This window comes from Podarcis erhardii (genome assembly GCF_964252035.2).
Source record: "Podarcis erhardii genome assembly, chromosome: 6".
NCBI classification, from domain to species: Eukaryota; Metazoa; Chordata; class Lepidosauria; order Squamata; family Lacertidae; genus Podarcis; species Podarcis erhardii.
In genome coordinates, this window is record NC_138510.1 from 87763895 (window position 1) to 87779742 (window position 15848).

Consider the following 15848-nt stretch of genomic DNA (forward strand, 5'->3'; position numbering starts at 1 on the left):
CAAGAGTCTCCTCCAGCACCATAATTCAAAAGCATCAATTCTTCGGCGATCAGCCTTCTTTATGGTCCAGCTCTCACTTCCATACATCACTACTGGGAAAACCATAGCTTTTACTATACGGACCTTTGTTGGCAAGGTGATGTCTCTGCTTTTTATATAGATGTTAAATAGCACTGAGGACAAGATGGTACTCTGCAGCACCTAACGTCATACCTGCCAGGGTGCCAAGGTGTGTGCCGACGTCATAAGAAAGAGTGGCTCAATGGAAGCAGGGTGGTCCTACAACCTACTTTCTCTCTCTCTCTCTCTCTCTCTCTCTCTCTCTCTCTCCATCATACACATACACACACACACACACACACACACACACACAGATATAATTACTTCCAATTCAAAGAGCCCTCACCACTCTTTCTTTTCATTTTCAATCTACATTTCAATGTGTCACACATGCCAGCACCATTACATCGGGGCTGTAGGTGGCAAGACTAAAGAGGCTGTCTCATCAGCAACCTTGTTTTTATTTTGCATTTAGCAATGGCTAATGTTTATTTCAGTGATCCTAAAAAGGCCACAAGTGGCATTCATATATATGACAGGTGTCATTAGCCTGACATCTACAAAAAGGTGGAGTGACAGATGCGGCTAATTTATTGCATTTAAATATATCGTGTTTAAAACATGAAAAAGGAAACAAGCCTTCGTTGTACTCCTGTGAACTGTCCAATGCAATTGGAGAGAAGGGTGATCCATGACATTTCAAGGCGGGGGAGGAAACTTTGAAAAGTGTTAGGAGGGTTAAAAGGATACAAGTTGAAGGCTCACATAAATAAGCAAATGCATTATTTTCTTAGGTCAGGCATGGGCAAACTCAGCCCTCCAGATATTTTTGAACCTGACCTGTTAGCTAGGGATGGTGATGATGATGAAGAAGAAGAAGAGTTTGGATTTGATATCCCGCTTTATCACGACCCGAAGGAGTCTCAAAGCGGCTAACATTCTCCTTTCCCTTCCTCCCCCACAACAAACACTCTGTGAGGTGAGTGGGGCTGAGAGACTTCAAAGAAGTGTGACTAGCCCAAGGTCACCCAGGAGCGGAGACGCAAACCCGGTTCCCCAGATTACGAGTCTATCACTCTTAACCACTACACCAACTGGGAGTTGTAGTCCCAAAATATCTGGAGGGCTGAGTTTGCCTATGTCTGTCTTAAAAGGTAAAGGACGCCTGACAGTTAAGTCCAGTCGCAGATGACTCAGTGTTTGCAGTGCTCATCTCGCTTTACAGGCCGAGGGAGCTGGCGTTTGTCTGCAGATAGTTTTTCCAGGTCATGTGGCCAGCATGACTAAGCCGCTTCTGGAGCAAAGGAACACCAAAACCAGAGCAGCGCACGGAAACTCCATTTACCTTCCTGCTGGAGTGGTACCAATTTATCTACCTGCACTTTTTGGGCATGCTTTCGAACTGCTAGGTTGGCAGGAGATGGGACAGAGCAACGGGAGCTCACCCCGTCGCAGGGATTCGAACCGCTGACCTTCTGATTGGCAAGCCCAAGAGTCTCAGTGGTATAGACCACAGCGCCACCCGCATCCCTTCATGCCTGTCTTAGGTGGTACCATCTCTTTGTCCCTTGCCTCTTTACTTCCCTCCCATTCACATACACAGCCCAGTCATATTACTAACACATCAGTCATCATCATTAGATGCAAAACATTTGTGTGCCCACATTCTAATACTTATTCAACACTGTGATAGCACTGTACACAGCAGAAAAGGGAGGAAACAATACTATTGGTCCCTGCCCCGACATCATGCTAAATGAGTAGCCTTATCCCTGACACTGACACATTGAGGACAGATGACTGTAGTTGGGAAGCCCACACATAGGTTTCCAATGTCAGATCTCCCTCTCCAAGATTAGACTTTTCTCTCCTTAGACAGGGTTATTTAATGCTTTTTATGGTGCCTCCAAGGGACCATAACACTGCAGGACCAATCAATGTTTTATTCTGTTCATAGAACTGCACAATTGTATTTTTTTTTATAAAAAAATATTCAAAATTATAACAGGACATATTATCCAAAAAAAATCATCCTTGTCCCCCCCCCCCATTTTTCCTCCCTCCCCCCTCCCACACAAATCCCACCCACCCCCACCCCACCCTCCGACTTCCCTCAGTTCCAGTCTTTGGTTTCTCTAAGAATGCTGTTTTCTGCATGTTGCAAAGTTGTATAGATCCTCAAACTATTTAGCTGATTATTATCAATAAAAGGTGTAATGGTTCTAGGGGGTTGCTCGTGCGTAAGTTGGCACCACACCTGGCTGGGTTACCTGGGTGAACCCTTTCTGTCTAGACAGCCACCCATCTGTAGCTGTCTCAATCGCTGGCAGAATCCGTCAGTGGGCATTTCTTGAACTTCTTCCAGCAAAGAAGTTCTTTGACGCCCAGTCTCCTCCTACTCTCCCTGCGCGGAAGTCTTCTGCACTGGGAGGGTGTGGGCAGCAGAGGACCCGTGCTCTCCCCGCTGGTCTCCTGCGAGGAGTCCTGGAGCCTTCTCTCCGATTCCCCCATCTACCCCCTTCCTCCACTGGTGCTATGCTGATTTCCTTCCCCAGCGGATGGGCTGCCTCTCTCCCTACTGGGACCCTCTCTGGCATCCCTCTGGAGCCTTCCTCCGCCTCTGGCTCCAATGGCAGTTCCCTGACAAAAGGTTTGTGAATGTTTATTCAAAACCTGCCAAGGAGTCCAGTTCGCTTTGTTGCGTCTTCAGATACTTTGTAAAGGGTTCCCATTCATCCTTAAAGTCACAGTTATCCTTGTCCCATAGCTTGTATGTCAGTTTTGCCAGTTCTGCATAGTCCATCAATTTTTCTTGCCATGATTCTTTAGTTGGGGTTCCTTCAGTCTTCCATCCTTGTGCTACCAGAACTCTCGTGGCCGTTGTTGCATCCATGAAGATGTTTTTCAACCTTTTTGGCAGGTCTTTCCCTGCAGAATTGTAGAGCTGGAAGGGAACCCAAGGGTCATCTAGTCCAACCCCAGGAATCTTACTAAAGTATCCACGTCAGTTGGTCATCCAACCTCTGTTCATAAACCTCCAGGGAAGGAGAGGCCACCACTTTTGGAGGGAGTCTGTTCCACTGCTGAACAGCTCTTACAGTCAGAAAGGTCTCCCCTGTCATGGGGAGCCACTTTGAGGTGCTTTATTTATATCCAAATAAGCTCTACCAATATATTCTCCTTTTGTACTTTCTACACTTTGCCTGACCTGGATCTTTCAAGACCTTTGCAGTACTCACGGGTGATCATTCTGCACTAAGTTATTAAACTTTAAAAAAAAAATAAAAAAAATTGCAGATATATATATCAACTTACTTCTGGAAGTTAGGCTAGAAAGCTGTAATGAACAAAGCAAGCCGAACTGGAAAGGCTTAATAAAAAGGAATTCTTTTTCTTTTTTTTTTTTTAATAAATTTTTATTAAGATTTTAAAGGTTACAGAAAAAAAAGGTAAAAAGAAAACAATCAAAGAAAAGAAAGAAAAAACAATACATATATAAAAAACATCATCAAAAACATCATCAAAAAACAGAAAAAAGAAAAACAGAAAAAAAACAGAAAAAAACAAGTCAAACCTTTAACTCACTTACTTACATTCACTTATTTCCTTGACTTCCTCATGCCTCCCATTTTTGTATTCTAATTCAATTAGATATTCCAGCAAATCCTTCCAACTTTGTTTTTATCCTAATAATTTATCTTAACATACTATAATTCCCCTCTTTGTATTCATATAGATATTTCAGCAAATCCTTCATCTTATTTTTATCCTTATATCTTATCTTAATGTACTATAATTTCCCATTCTTTCTTTCACCAAATAACCATCCACTTTTACTTTATTTAATCTTATTTCTCATTAAAACTTATATATCTGTACTTATTCTTAATACGTTTCCCCTACAGTCAAAAAAGATTCCACTCCACGATTTTCCCATCTCTCATTAAAAGAAAAAAAACAAAAAAAAAATTATATTAAATACACTTTAAATTCCCAATTTTCTTCCACCAGATCCCCTCCCCGGTTTCGGCCCCTAGCCATAGTTCCATCAAACTCGGAAAACCATCAACCCGGAGATCTTAAGTCCAAGGCTCTTAAGTCTCTTTCATGTCCCCTCTGCTGGTCTTTTTGATAATCTTTGGTGTTGAAAACCAGATCTCGGGGAAGCTCCAACCCAACGGTAATCATATTCCTTCCTGCCAAACTTCCATAGTTAAAAATAGGGCCTATAGGATATTCCAAATCTTGTTTCACACTCCTTTCAAATCCAAAGGCCCCCGAAGCTCCAACCTCCACCTGGCTCAGATTTGTATCCCAAAAGTCATTTGATCTCCACATAAGATGATCTCTCCATCTTTCATTTTCCAGACCAAGCCAGGCTTCCATCTCCAAAAATTTGCTTCTCCTAGTTGCCATCATGTAAGGCCTCAAATTGTAGTCCACCATTTGCCTCTGTAGGGTTACGGCTCCCCCTTTCATCACTTTAATCACAACATGATTCTCCTTCTCAAATTTTTCAATTTGTTCAATTGGAAGAGGTTCCTGTGCCGAGTTCTTGTCAACTTCTTTACTAATACCCACTTTTGTTCCCAAGAGTACAACATTAGTAGCCATAACATTTATCTGGTCTTGCAGCTTTTCCAAGAGATATAATGTCCTGTTCAGTTCACACTCGATTTCCTTCCCGACCGCCATCCTTAAACAGTCCAAGGTCAAAAACAGTTTGTGCTGTACTTTTGTACTGTTTTATTGTTGTTAGCCGCCCTGAGCCCGGCTTCGGCTGGGGAGGGCGGGATATAAATAAATTATTTTATTATTATTATTATTATTATTATTATTATTATTATTATTATTATTAAAAACTGGTTTCTCAGGGCTTTATCTTTAAAAGCAATTTCCCAGCTGCTTCCTTACGACAATATCTCAAAGCTCCCTCTAGAGGGATTCAAATTCCTTTTCACTCCTTCCAGCACAGACCCAAAGGTCCCATACATTAAATTGTAACAGTTCCTTCCTTCTTTTTAAACGTAATATTGTAACAAAACCGGACAGTAGAAACAAAGTCCTTCTTTTGTATCTTGACAGCTGTTCACCGTCAGCGGGCTCTCACAGACCACTCCCGGGTTTAGGGAAGTGGCGCTTCAATTCCCGAATTTTAACCTTCTCCTGCAGGCTCCCCTGCTTCCAAAAAATAATAATATTGATGGTAGTTTCAATCAGTGGAATTTAAATCGTTTACATAAAACTCTCCACGACCTTAGTTAACAGGTTCTTTGCTTCAGTTTATTTACAGAAAGGGGAGGCGGACTTCCTGTTTAGACCTTCCCCGATCGGTGCCAATTTAAAAATTCTTTAAAAATCCAATTTCCATTCTACTCACGGGTTGTTGTTTGAAATCCAATTGTCCACAAGAAAAAGTCAGCGCTCTCCAGCAACGGCTATGCGGCTTCACTCCGTAAAAATAGTGGTCGATTCAAAACACTGCGCCGCTCACCCCACGTCACTTCGGAACCCCCGAAAAGGGGTTTCCCTGTGGGTAGGGGGGGCGCTCCTGGTGTCAGCCGAATCCCACGTTCCCAGGCTTCATCAGCCTGGGATTTCTAAAGGGTCTCCGCCTTCGCCATGGCGGCATGACCCGAATTCCACGGAGCGGGTTCCTCTCAGTCAGAGGAACGCCGCCATTGCCGATGGTGCTAACCCGGAAGTCCTAATAAAAAGGAATTCAATCAAGACAGTGAGGAGCTTTCGATAGACTCCTGATCACCCCCCACCACCACCCCATACACACACATAACAAATCTTTGACCCTGTCTGCAATTGTGAGGATAGTTGGTCAGCATTAAGCTGTAGCCTTATTGGAATTCACCGATTGGGTCAGCGTTGCTCCGAAACAGGAGGAAGGAAGTCAAAATGACACCGAGTTGGTTCAAAGAAAGAGTTTATTCTGCTCTCCGGATAGCAGAAGGCACTTGCATGATCAAGTCCACAGCAAGTCCAAAGAAATGACAGGTTTCATGCAGTTTATATATCCTCCAGGCACCCTTTCACTCCTCCCCTAGGAGCCCAACCAACGTCGGCCTACGTATGTTCCTGCTCTGGTACTCTCAACCATAAAAGAATCTTCCTTCCTGTACTTCTGACCATAAAAGGATCTTCCTCTTCCTACGCTTATCTGGGACGAGGTAATCATCTCCGGGAACACGCTCTGGCGTTTGTTCCCGGACCTGGGTTTGTGTGTCAGATTGTGTTCAGGACGTAAGATAAAGCATACACGCATCATCCCTGCTGTACTGGAACTTGGCAAGGTCACTAATTGCCGCCACGGACTGATAAGGGAGAGAGCTTTGTTCTTGTTATGGATTTACTCAACGGCTTGAGTTTATGCATTTTTAGCTAAGGAAAAATAGGGATTTTGGTGCAATTTAAAACTGCCTGCACAGTCAGTTTTTGGGTTTTGGAAACCCATTCCTTCAAAGCAGGAAAACAAAATCTGAAGCAATTGCCTAGCAGTGTTCACCATCACCTGATTTAGACTCATTTTTTCAGGACTTTAGTTCTGCACTCCATCTATCCTCCAAACCACCCCACAATTTAATAAGTACCAGAAGTGTGCAGTGTAATTAACCAGTAACTTGGGCCATGAATCTTACTTAGTAGGGTCATACACATAGTGTGGAATTCAAAGTTGTGCTATGATGAACATTCTGTCTGCACAAGGTTGTCTGCACAGCTTGCCTGGTGGAATAAGAGCTCCTTCCCCCTTTGTGCTGATCTGGGGATTCTCCCTACCCCCACCCCACCCCCGCGCGCCAGTCAGTTTCAGGCAAGGGGCACTTAGGGGACGGAAAAGGGGAAGTTCTTGCAAAGGGACTTGTTAGGTGGATCATGTGAGATATTTAAAGTGCAGTCAAACCATTCATGAATTTGCTAGGTTCAAAAAAGGTAAAGTACCCCTGGATGGTTAAGTCCAGTCAAAGGCGACTACAGGGTTACTGTGCTCATCTTGCTTTCAGGCCAAGGGAGCCGGTGTTTGTCCACAGACAGCTTTCCAGGGCATGTGGCCAGCAGGACTAAACTGCTTCTGGTGCAATGGGACACTGTGACGGAAACCAGAGCGCACAGAAATGCCACTTACCTTCCCACTGGAGCAGTATTTATCTGCTTGACCAGCGTGCTTTGGAACTGCTAGGTTGGCAGGAACTGGGACAGAGCAACAGGAGCTCACCCCATCACGGGGATTTGAACCGCTGAACTTCTGATCGGCAAGCCCAACCCAAGAGGCTCAGTGGTTTAGACCATAGCGCCACCCACATTCCTATTAAATTTGCTAGATAGGCACGTGGTAGGTGATGAATCTCCCAGAGTTTTCCTGTAAGTTTGCTAGAGAGAACTCTGTGAGAGACATCCCCACTGTGCCCTGAGACGAGAAGAGTGAAATTAGATAGATAGATAGATAGATAGATAGATAGATAGATAGATGATAGATAGATAGATAGATGATAGATAGATAGATAGATAGATAGATAGATAGATAGATAGATAGAGATAGATAGATAGATATAGATAGATAGACAGACAGACAGACAGATAGATGATAGATAGATGATAGATAGATAGATAGATAGATAGATAGACAGACAGACAGACAGATAGATGATAGATAGATAGATAGATGATAGACAGATAGATAGATATTGTCGTATCTGCCTGGGTACATCCTTTTTATCTTTCTGCTCTTACTCTTGCCATCTCTTTCCGCTCTGCCAGTAATGTGAGAACATCTAAGTCTGAGCTGCAGCATTTTAAGCTAGACTTAAGTACATATTACCATTTTAAGCTTGCATGAACAAAGCTGCTGCATCTATTACTCTTCAGCAAGTATGCTGAGTAAGTAAATATTATTTTTACCTTTGACAAGACAGTTTGTGTGATTATTGTTTTAAGGGGGGAATAAAACCACTGAGCTTAGGGCTTGCCGATCAGAAGGTTGGCAGTTCGAATCCCCGCGACGGGGTGAGCTCCCATTGCTCGGTCCCAGCTCCTGTCAACCTGGCAGTTCAAAAGCACGTCAAAGTGCAAGTAGATAAATAGGTACCACTCCAGCAGGAAGGTAAACAGCATTTCCATACGCTGCTCTGGTTTCGCCGGAAGCGGCTTAGTCATGCTGGACACATGACCCAGAAAAACTGTCTGCGGACAAACGTTGGCTCCCTCGGCCTGTAAAGCGAAATGAGCGTGCAACCCCAGAGTCGTTCACAACTGGACTTAACTCTCAGGGATCCTTTACCGTTTTAAAAGGAGGAAATACCAGGAAAATCCAGTCTGTCTGGATTACTTAAACTAAAAGGCTAAAGCTAGCCTATCTAAGCTTCCTTTTAAGCTGCAAAGGGTTGGCACTCTGCTGAGCATACAAATGTGAGTAAGGGAAAGTAAGATCTCACAGAGATATCCTCTCCTAGCATCTGTTGACATCCCAACAGATCCTGCCTTTGGCAACTGTGATACATAGAACTGCCAACGCCGGCTCCCTCGGCCTGAAAGTGAGATGAGCGCCGCATCCCATAATCGCCTGCGACAGGACTTAGTCACCCAGGGGTCCTTTACCTTTCTTTACCTTTTGCCAATGGGCTCATGATACATCATGAGCCACCATATGTATGAAGGAGCTCCTTCATATAAGGAACATACAAACAGCCTTATCCAAATGAGCTGGGCAAAATTTCAACTGGGATGTTTCAAACCTATTCCTATCTCAGGGGAATTCCCTAAACTAAGTATCAGGAAAAAGTTGCACACACATACACATACATCACATTATTATTGATAAGATGTATAACCTGACTAATTCCATACCAGCACAACTCCCCTTTAAATGAACACTTCACATCACATGAAGATATATAATGTACATGTCAAACTCTAGTCTTTGTAGACAGATACAGAGAACAATTGGTCTTTTGGGTGGGGTGGGGGACTAGCAAAGCGTATAAACTAATTTGCTGCACCAATGCTTGTAATTAATGACTTCTCGGTCTTCTCAGACCATACGTAGCACGCTACTCCTGTAATTTCCCCAGGTCATTTGTAATACATTGCTTTGGAGGCAATGAAAATGCATGTGTTATTGCAGTTGTTTTCTCTACAGCAGAAACTGGGAGCCTGGATTTTTATTGGATGTTCTACATCTTGCCAATGAGGAAAACAAACAACAACAACCAAACCAGGAAGAAAACTAAGTGTGTGGTCTAAAGTACAATTAACAAAAGTTGGTTGCAAGACCGAGAATGCAATGAGCAAAGGAGCCCCTGAGATGGATTGTGTGGGATGTAATCTGCTGGGAGCATTCAAGTACAACATTCCTTGTTTTGCTAGAGTGGACATGCAAGGGAATGTTTGGTCCAGCAAGTCAAAATTTCCTGTTCCTCCTGGCCTGGAGCAATCTTCCTTGCATGTGATTAGTGGGTGGGGTGACCTTTCCAGACCTGCTACCTTTCTCTCTTCGATCTTCCTTTTCATCCTGCAGACTTCCTGGACTGCTAGCCTGCAGTCACTAGGTCAACTCCCATATGGGACAAACCTATTTGTACATGTTTGTAACTTTAAGCCTAAAGCCTGCCTTCAGGGATCACACTGTGCTCGTGAGTAAAACTACTTTTTTGTTACTTATGAATAAGACTGTGGTGTCTTTATTCTTTTAGGAGGGATTCAAAAGGGGATCTTACAACTTCCGGAGGCGGCGCGAAACAGCGATGGCGGTCCTCTTCACTCTCTGAAGAGGGGCTCCGCAGAAAAGGGTCGCTTGCTGCGGCATAGCGGCGACCCGTTAGGAAAAACCACGGGCAGAGGGAGCCCGTGGCCGTGGGACTCGGCGGGCGCCAGGAACCCCCCCAGAAGTGACGAAGGGACCCCGTAAGGGGCTCCGGAGCGCGAAAGGGGGAGCGGCGCTGTGAGTTCATCGCTCTTTCTGCGGGAGGCGAAGCCGCGCGGCTGCTGCTGATGAGCGCCGACCTTTCTTCCTGTGAACATCAATTTGGCAAGTAACATACCCGTGAGTAAAGTGAACTACAATTTGGACTTAAAATATTTTTTTCTCCGGGTTTGAAAACGGGAGACGAGTAAAAGGAAGTCCGTCTCCCGATACTGCTTACAAGATCAAAGCATAGACATAGAGGAGCGCTGAGGCGTTTAAGGGAACTTTATAAAGTGGAACTATTGTGCATTTACAGAATTTGCAGTCTTCTTATTCAAAAGACTAAGAGAGATCTTATTTAAGCCTACGGGACTTGTATTTGGAACTTTGTTTCAAGAACGCAAGTCGTCGGGCTGTCAGTGCGTAATTGAGCTGTCAAACTGCGGATTACAGTAACAAGATTTTAAGTTGCTACATATATTGAGACTTCAATGTTTAAAACACTGTTGCAGATACCTCTCTGGCTCCTTGTGGCTTTAGTTTAAAAAGTAGAGGACTCTGCGAACCTTCCTTTTGTCTTGGAATTACAAATTAAAAAAGAGATCATAGAAACTTTAAATGGCGGAAAAATCCTCTCCTTCCTTGAAATTTTAAGATACTCCCCCTAGAGGATTGTGGAGTTACAGAGGCCTGGGAAACATACTTTGTTTGGAATCTCTGTGGTTTAATTGTTTGTACTCTGGACTTGCTTTCTCATGGAATAAAGGATAACTTGACCTTGAACAAGAGGCAGGTGTGGAATGAGTGGCACAGGGAAAACAAGAGCAGCAAAAGCTAGAGAAAGAGAAAAAGAAAAAGAAAGGAAGCCTGTGCAACTTGTCCAAACAACCTTAGCTCATCACCGCAGATCATCTGTTCCAACCGTCCTGATAGCACAGGAGGTGGAGGCCGAACAGCCTGCTGAAGAGGACATGGCAACAGGAGGATCTGACACAGTTTTGAAACAAATTTTAGAACAACTAGCAATTTTAAATCAAAAAGTGGACAATCAATCACTAAAAATAGACCAAGCAACATCCACTATTAGTGCACTATCTGAAAAGGTCTCTCAGAATACTCAGGCAATTGAGAATTTACAAGGAGCTACAGCTGAAAATCATAAATTAGCTGTGGAAGCTTATCAAAAAGCGGAGCAAGCAAGTAAAAAAGTTGATGAGATTAAAGGTGAAATCAAGCCCCTGCAAAGACAGGTAGGGGAACAACAGGCCTACCTGTCGATGGTTGAATTGAGAAACAAGGAAAATAACCTTAGGCTGAGAGCTGTCCCAGAATTGGAGGAAGGCAACTTGGAGGGATTCTTGACACTTTTATTCTCCAAATTTTGGGGAATAGAAGAAGATAAAGACTTTAAAATTGTGACTGCATTTAGACTGGGCAGATCGGTGAAGAAAGACAAGTCCAGAGACTGTTTGGTTATTTTGAGATCAAGAGAAGAAAGAGACAAGATACTAGGCCTACATTTCAAAAAATCTTTAGAGATAGAAGGTAAAAAGGCTGAAATTTATAGAGATATACCCAAATTGTTATTGGATCTTAGAGCCTCATACATAGAACTGGCAAAGCTGCTGAGAAACAACACAATCCCTTACAGGTGGGAGTTCCCGCAAGGACTATCATTCAGCTATAAAGGAAGGAAAGTAAGAATTAGAACACCAGAGGACCAGCAGAAGTTTCTTCACGACAACGGGGAAGACCTCCAGAAAGGAGCAGTTGCGTCTTGGCCACCTCCACTACCAGAAACTAAACAGCCTGGAGCTGGACCATCATTACCACCGCCGGGAACGGGGGAATCCTAAACACCCCATTGTAAGGCCTACAAACTGATTCAGGATGTCTCTGCAACTTCTTAGTTGGAATATAAATGGCGGAAATTCTCCAGAAAAAAGAAGGAAGGTATTTCACATTTTGAAGAAAGAACAATTGGACATTATTTGCCTGCAAGAAACACATGTGACAAGGCTCCATCGGAAAGTGCTAATTAATAAAAGGCTAGGCCAAGAATTTATTTCTTCGGACAGAGTCAAGAAAAGAGGAGTAGTGATATATGCAAAGGAGAGCCTGTCACCGAAATTTCTATTTAAAGATGAACAAGGCAGAATCTTGGCTATTGAAATTCACACACACGGAGAAAAATTTCTGATATTAGGAATCTATGCACCAAATGATGGAAAATCGGAATTTTTTAAGAAGCTGCATGAGACTTTACTGGACTATCTAGACTATAACAACATCATTATGTTGGGAGACATGAACGGGGTTGTTTCTGTAAACATGGATAAGTCGCAGACTGCAAATATAACAAAAGATGGCAGACTACCTAAAACTTTTTTTGAAATGACGGACAATATGGATTTGATTGATATATGGAGAGTCAAGAACCCCTTAGGAAAAGAAGGAACTTTCTTTTCTGAAGCTCATCTGTCATGGACACGAATCGACCAAATATGGACAACTAAAGGACTGGCACCTAAAACTAGAAAAGTGGAAATTTGCCCAAAAACTTGCTCCGACCATAATGCTTTGAAAATGGAATTGAGACTAAACATAACCGGATCCTTCCGATGGAAAATGAATGACACCTTATTCAGAGATCAGGAGATTGTGAAGAAGGCCCAAAAAACTTTAAAAGATTACTTTGAGATAAATCTAAACACTACGGTGGAAAAAAGAACAATCTGGGACGCAAGTAAAGCGGTCATGAGAGGGTTTCTAATACAACAAAACACTGTAAAGAAAAGACTCTGGAATGAAAAGAAGCAGAAGATACTGGAGAGAATAAGTGAAGGAGAAAGAAAATTAAGATCCAGGCCCAAGTCTAAGGAAGTGCTGAGAGAAGTGAAATTTTTCCAGGCCCAATACATGAAACTGATAAATCAAGAAGTGGAGTGGAAAATTAAACAAATGAGACAAAGATCTTTCGAATCAGCTAACAAGTGTGGGAAACTGCTAGCATGGCAGTTGAAAAAAAGACAAAAACTAAATACAGTTACAAATCTAGAGATTGAAGGGAGAATGGTTCAGAAACCTGAAGAAATCAGAAAATGTTTCCAGAGATATTTCAAAGATCTTTATGCACAAGGGCCGCAGAAAGAATCTGAGATGGATCAATTTATTAAAACTAACGGATTACAAAAAATTTCCCAGGAAATGAGAACAATCCTGAATGTTAAAGTTTCACAGCAGGAAATCGAGAGTGCCATACAGAACCTCCAACTAGGCAAATCTCCAGGCCCTGATGGACTTACCTCCAAATATTATAAGGTTTTGAAGGACTATTTGATACAACCCTTGATGGAGGTATGCAACCAGATCATGGAGGGTAAGAAGGCACCAGAAACGTGGAAAGAAGCTTTCATCACATTGATTCCCAAAACAGAAACTGAAAAGACTCAACTTAAGAACTACCGTCCCATCTCACTCCTAAATGTGGATTACAAAATTTTTGCAGATATTTTGGCTAATAGATTTAAAAAAGTATTGAATGAAGTGATTCATAAAGATCAAGCAGGCTTTCTCCCGGGTAGGCATTTGTTTGACAACATGAGAAACATTATTGACATTTTGGAACTCTTACAAACAAATATTAACACTAGAGCGGTGTTAATTTTTATTGATGCGGAGAAAGCCTTTGACAACATTTCTTGGATGTTCATGAAGAAAAATTTGGAAGGGATGGGAGTGGGACGGGGGTTTGAAAATGGTATAGAAGCAATATATTCAGAACAAAAAGCTAAATTGATAGTAAACAATGTGGTGACGGAGGAATTTAATATTGAAAAAGGGACACGACAAGGGTGCCCCCTATCCCCATTATTGTTTATCTCGGTCCTGGAGGTGCTTTTGAACATGATTAGAAAGGACCGGTCAGTTCGGGGCATTGAGGTTGGAGTGAAACAATACAAATTGAAAGCATTTGCAGATGACTTGGTATTAACATTACAGGAGCCAGTTCCTAGCACAAAAAGAGTTTTAGATTTAATCTCTGACTATGGTCGGGTGGCGGGATTTAAGTTGAATAAGCAAAAAACTAAGGTTTTAGTAAAGAATTTAACGTCTACAGAAGCAGATGAGTTTTTGAAAGAGACAGGATTAAATGTGGTTAAAAAGGTGAAATACCTAGGGGTGTACCTGACTTCTAAAAACTTGAATTTGTTTAAGGATAACTATGAGAAATGTTGGTCAGAAATTAAAAGGGATTTGGAAATTTGGACAAGACTAAAACTTTCCTTGTTAGGCCGAATAGCAGCTATAAAGATGAATGTTTTGCCGAAAATGTTATTTTTGTTTCAGACCCTGCAGATTGTGGACAAGGTGGAATGTTTTGGAAAGTGGCAGAGGGATATTTCTAAGTTTGTTTGGCAGGGCAAAAAGCCCCGAATTAAGTTTAAAATACTAACAGATGCGAAAGAAAGGGGGGGATTTGCCCTGCCAGACTTGAGGTTATATTATGAATCTACAGCCTTCTGCTGGATGAAAGATTGGTTCTTGTTAGAGAACACTGATGTCCTAGATCTGGAAGGGTTTGATAACGCTTTTGGGTGGCATGCGTATTTGTGGTATGACAAGGTTAAAGTTCACAAAATGTTCAAAAACCATATTGTTAGAAGAGCAATTTTTATGGTCTGGACAAAATATAAAGACTTATTGGAGAGTAAAACACCAAGGTGGCTTTCACCGGCGGAGGCCAAGGCACGTAAGAGACTTAGGAGGGATTCAAAAGGGGATCTTACCAGGAACTCACAATTCAATCTGAGCTAGATTGAATTGTATACAGTGGTACCTCGGGTTAAGAACTTAATTCGTTCTGGAAGTCTGTTCTTAACCTGAAACTGTTCTTAACCTGAAGCACCACTTTAGCTAATGGGGCCTCCCGCTGCTGTCACACCGCCGGAGCACGATTTCTGTTCTCATCCTGAAACAAAGTTTTTAACCTGAAGCACTATTTCTGGGTTAGCGGAGTCTGTAACCTGAAGCGTATATAACCTGAAGCGTATGTAACCCGAGGTACCACTGTAATAGTAAACGGCTCAGATGAGTCAGCAACTTGTTTTCTGCTGCGTAAGAAGGGGAATGCCCTCTGCTAAGTGAAGAAACTTGCTAGTGCAAGTTAGGAAAGATATTAACAATATAACCTCTCCTGCCACCCTCAACATTCCCACAGATTGAAGGATCATGACCCTGATGCAGAGATACTGATACACAATAAGGTGCTAGGTAGGACCAGTGAGCCACAGGGACAATGGCTTGCCACCACAATTCAGGGGGCCATTGCCATGTGATGTGCTCATGTCACATTTACACGCCAGACAATGTGCTGACGTGTCAACCACAGACGACATGGCTTGAACATGTGATGTGGATATGTCAACATGGGATATCAAAGGTTTCCAGCCCCCTCCTTGAAAATTTAGGTGGGTCCCAGGGTCCCTTGCCCCCCACTAGCTAGCACCCATGGTTAGCCACATGTGACAAGCTGGAGCACTGGTATGAGAATTAGATGGACATTCACATCTTCGTCACGAGATGGATCCAAATCATATCTCGACCCACATTGTAGAATACTTACGTTTCTTGGCATGCTTTTCCTCATAAGGGAATGTCTAGTGATAGCCTTCCTTGTGTAACTAAAAAATTCCTTACAAAATCTTGCATTTTTGCAGCAAAAGGAGAGTTTAGAAAATCCACATAGGGAGGAAACCTAAAGGATAAAAGTCTTCTGCATCTTCCAATATCTTCCACAGGATTGAGTTACGTATTGTCCAAGCTGAACCATAGGAGTTCTTCTGACTGGCAAGAAGCTTTAATAGTGAGGTTGCCA

General features: G+C 42.6%; 1 protein-coding gene across 1 annotated transcript in view; it reads right to left on the reverse strand.

Moving 5' to 3' along the window:
• Positions 1-1473: 1473 nt before the first annotated feature.
• Positions 1474-15848, reverse strand: part of PLA2G4A (phospholipase A2 group IVA) — a 909235-nt gene continuing 894860 nt past the window's right edge. The window contains exon 18 of the mRNA XM_081865873.1: positions 1474-1590. The gene's annotated coding sequence lies outside the window, so the exon portion shown is untranslated. The remainder of the gene's footprint in view (positions 1591-15848) is intronic.